Here is a 4,685-nt window from a genome sequence, read left to right on the forward strand (position 1 = left end):
CATTCGGATCATGATTCTGGGATCCCTTCAAGTTCAAGTCCCGTATACTGTGCTTCAAAGTATTTTTCCATTCTGTTATTGGCATTGTAATAATTACATGTAAAAGTACACTGATTTGTGAAGTCAGTGCCAAGTATTTACTGTAAATTGTACAATCTCATCCCGAGACTATCATTCTTAACTAAGAGGTACCATAGTGTCCAGGCTGTTTCAATTACCTTACCTCCTTTAGTTTCACTCCGGCTAACGTGTGCGATGGTTCCTGGTACAAAAACAATTGAAAATGTTTGCTTCATTATTGGCAATAATGACAGCACGTGTGTGAAAAAGAAAGAACAATCTCTGTGAAGGAATCTGAGGGAGTTTTGAGTCATATCTTTCAACAAGGCCTTCAAGATCATTGGATTATCCCATGATGCTACTCGGTCTATGGGCTGATCACTTCACCATCACAGAAAGGTCGGTGGTCTCTGTCTTCTTCCTCCAATTTTCTGGTCTTGCACCCTCTGCTCTTTGTCCCCCCCTCCCCCCCCCCAGGTTTCTGCAGGGTTCACACGGTCAACCGTCAATCCCTTTCTGGTGAAACAACCTAAATCCATGATTCCATTCATTCATTCCTCTTTCCCCCCTGCTGATGGAACCAATTTCCACATTCTGTTTAATCTCGCTCTTCTCTCCAGGTCCAGCTTTAATCTCACTCTTCTCTCATGCACCCAAGCCCACCTCCTTCAAATTCCCTGCTTTCCTTCCTGAAAGTCCCTGTAATGTCCATCTTCTATTCCCCATGTTCCCTGTCCCATCCCTCTCCCTTCCACAGATCTCCTAATGTCTCTGTTCCCCACTATTTTGTCCTTCCTACTCCCTCCTCTCTTGTCTCATGTCCTCCATGATGTGCGTTGTGTGTTAGCTCTCACACGAGCCTCGGCATGGTATATTAAAAAAAAAAGTCTTTATGACAGTTTTTCACCAACATCTCAAATCATCCCCCATCCAAAATCATGATCTTTTCTCCACCCGTTAAATGACCACTGCCCCCACCCCATGCCCCTCCTCCCACAAATTTACTTCTGTGTCCATCTTGTCCACCTCTTGCGTTCTCCCCTACCCCTCAACCTTACTTGCATTAATTGTCCGTCTCCATCTGTTTTCTCCCTCAGCCCTACTGTTGGCATTTCCTCATTCTCTTTCACCCGTTCCTTGTTCTGTTGCATCCTGATCCATTCTGTTCTCGCTCTTCCACGAGCCTCAACTGCAAGTACAAAGAAAGTATACAAATGTGTGGAGGAGCTTAAATACTTCATGAACTCGAGGGTTGTTATCTGAGATCGCTGATGATTATCCATATAACCAACTCTTAATATTATAGCCAATAGGTAGCACTTGCAATTCTGCTTCATCATGAAAACAAATGTATTTTTCCCTTCCAAAAAACGGGACACCATGGCCACCAGGATTAAACACTTAATGCCTCCCTCCGGGAACTATAACTATGTGCGACTGTCTCACAAAATGTTCAATTCCCTATTCGAGAGAGAAAAAAAAAAGGTTCAATATATGTGAGGTTCAGTTCCACCAGCGGCTCGCTTCATTTGTATTCCACCTATGCCTTGGCTCAATTCTATTCCACCTACGCCTTGGCTCAATTCTATTCCACCTGCGGATCGACTCAATTCCACCCGTGGCTGGGTTAGATTCCACCTGCGGATTGGCTCTATTCGATTCCACCCACGGCTTGGTTAGATTCCACCTGCAGATTGGCTCTATTCCATCCGTAATGCGGCTCTATTCGATTCCACCTGCGGCTCACCTCGTTACGATAGAAGCAACTCATGGATAATGGTGGTGATTATGACATGATGGTCTGGAGCAAGGCTTTATGACGTATCTCATTAAAATGCTGCAAATGGTTGATGTTGAAATAAAGTTCGATTTCAATCAACTTGTTCACCATCGAATGTTCCTCTCATCTGTTGCCAGTAATATCTGTTATCGCATATTAACCGATTATTTATGAATAGTTTATTAAACCCTTCCAATCGACCTGTGTTGCTTTATTTTGTTTAAATAAGCAATTAGGGTTTGATGATGACATCCTACACGGACGGACGGACGGTGTGTGACAACAAAATTCGGTTTCATATTAACATAAGCTTGGACAGCTTGTTAAACTCGTATTACAGAGTCCTTCCTTCCTCATCCCGTCCCATGGCGGTTCTAATGTTGATCCAAATAAAGCTTACGGACTTGCAGCCATCACACGGTCACGTGGTATCTGTGTGTATAATTCACACTAAAGAATAACGCCCCCCCTTTTTTCCTTCCAACAATCGGACGTACCAGCTGTAACTGCAACGTTTCACTGTAGGCACTTCCAAGAAGTTTGAGGTCACAAGGTTGTATCGTCTGGCCTTGTATCAACGGGGCAGTTTCATGGCTGGTGAGGGTTATAAGGGCAATGAGAAATTTAAAGAGAGAGCTGTAAAGGGATTAATGGTTTGGTTGGGGGGGGGAGGAGGGTGGGGATTGGAGTTGATTTGTGCATGAAAGAAGGATGTGGCTGAAAGATTTGAAGAAACTGGAGCAGATCGTAGATTCCCATCGTGACCTCATTTGCACTCTTACAGATCATAAATTCCCATGGTGACCTCATTTGCCCTCCACCAGATCGTAGATTCCCATCGTGACCTCATTTGCACTCTTACAGATCATAAATTCCCATGGTGACCTCATTTGCCCTCCACCAGATCGTCGATTCCCATGGTGACCTCGTTTGCCCTCTACCAGATCGTCGATTCCCATGGTGACCTCATTTGCCCTCCACCAGATCGTCGATTCCCATGGTGACCTCGTTTGCCCTCCACCAGATCGTCAATTCCCATGGTGACCTCGTTTGCCCTCCACCAGATCGTCAATTCCCATTGTGACCTCATTTGCCCTCTACCAGATCTTTGATTCCCATGCTGACCTTATTTGCCCTCTACCAGATCGTCAATTCCCATTGTGACCTCATTTGCCCTCTACCAGATCATTGATTCCCATGCTGACCTTATTTGCCCTCTACCAGATCGTCAATTCCCATTGTGACCTCATTTGCCCTCTACCAGATCATTGATTCCCATGCTGACCTTATTTGCCCTCCACCAGATCGTCAATTCCCATTGTGACCTCATTTGCCCTCTACCAGATCATTGATTCCCATGGTGACCTCATTTGCCCTCTACCAGATCGTCAATTCCCATTGTGACCTCATTTGCCCTCTACCAGATCGTCGATTCCCATGGTGACCTCCTCTCACCCTAACTCCGGGTAGATCTTAAACTTGTTCCATTTTGAACCATTTGACGCAGAGTTGGAGATTTATTTTATGCACTCCCCCACCCCCCTCACATCCCTTCTTAAGTCCCCCTACCCTCCCCTCCCTATTGGCACGTGTAATGGAATTTCAATTGTCCCCAAACTGCTGGCACTTTTCATTCAGAAAACCCAGATGTGGCGTAAACTCGACCCGTGGTAGATGTGTGTAGATTATGTGCCAGTTTGGCCAGATCCTGCAGATCAAATGTTGGTGAATTTCACACACTTGCGATTCGAGTAAGGTCAAACATCTGACAATAAACAATACGAGCTCAGGGCAGATAATTGTAAACAAAGTCGGAGGTGTATCGATCATCACCTGGACACAGTGACCCAGAAGCACAGCCAGTGAAGTGTAACTAGTGTTGATGGCAAGGTCGTGGTGTCACCTCCCATTAAATATCATGATAGTTTTCCTCCAATAATTTGGATAACCTCCATGAGGGTTGGACGAGTTCCTTTGAAACCTCATGTGAACTGTTCGTTGCAAGGAGGAGCATGTGCTCGCAGTTGTGTTTAGTTTGGATTTGATTCCTCACCCGACTACACCCCGTCTGATTGATAGGGTATTCCACGGATAGACACGTTGGAGGAACGTTAAGCCGGTTGTCTTGTGTGCTCGTATTAAAGTTCTTCAAGGGGTCTTGTGCGAAGGGCACGTTATCGCGGCTCGGTGCCCAGACACGTTTTTAATTCCTGCCGGGCAAGGGGGAGGGGCACTGCATCACCGGCACAGTAATATAACTAGCGGGTGGAATTCGAAATGGACTTCCAGTCCGTGTGCATGGGATTACATGCATGACTCACCGTAATGGCTTCATCAGAACATCACGCTGACCGCACGAGACATGTTGGGGTCCGCGTAGTAAGTATTTTATAACTATAGTACATGGGACGGACATGATAGATGAAAACAATCGCATACGGTACGATTATAATCAAAATGGTGCATGAGATCAATCATGTGGAGAACAGGCGTTAAAATGAGGCCTTTTCAGTCACGAATGCACCCACTCCCTCGGCGAGTGGCAGAAACGGTCATGATGTTATACTTTCTGGGGTATATAGTGTTTGGGGGAGCAAGGGTCACGAGGGGAGGACTTGGACCCACTTCCCAACCGGTGCCCCTGAAGCCGACGAGCTGCAGATAACCCCACAGCACGATGGGTTGTCAGGCAACAACAGACGCCACCGAAGACGTTTAATTCAGGCATGGTGCAGGGTCGAACTCCGCTTTACCTTCCGGGCAAATTAAACCTCCCCGATGGGGAACCGCGCTCTCAACGCTTCACTGCTGTCAATCAAAACGGCCGAACACTACCGTAAGTGGG

This window comes from Eptatretus burgeri, chromosome 4, assembly GCF_056783735.1.
Source record: "Eptatretus burgeri isolate ZD-2024b chromosome 4, Ebu_testis_v1, whole genome shotgun sequence".
In the NCBI taxonomy this organism is placed as follows: Eukaryota; Metazoa; Chordata; class Myxini; order Myxiniformes; family Myxinidae; genus Eptatretus; species Eptatretus burgeri.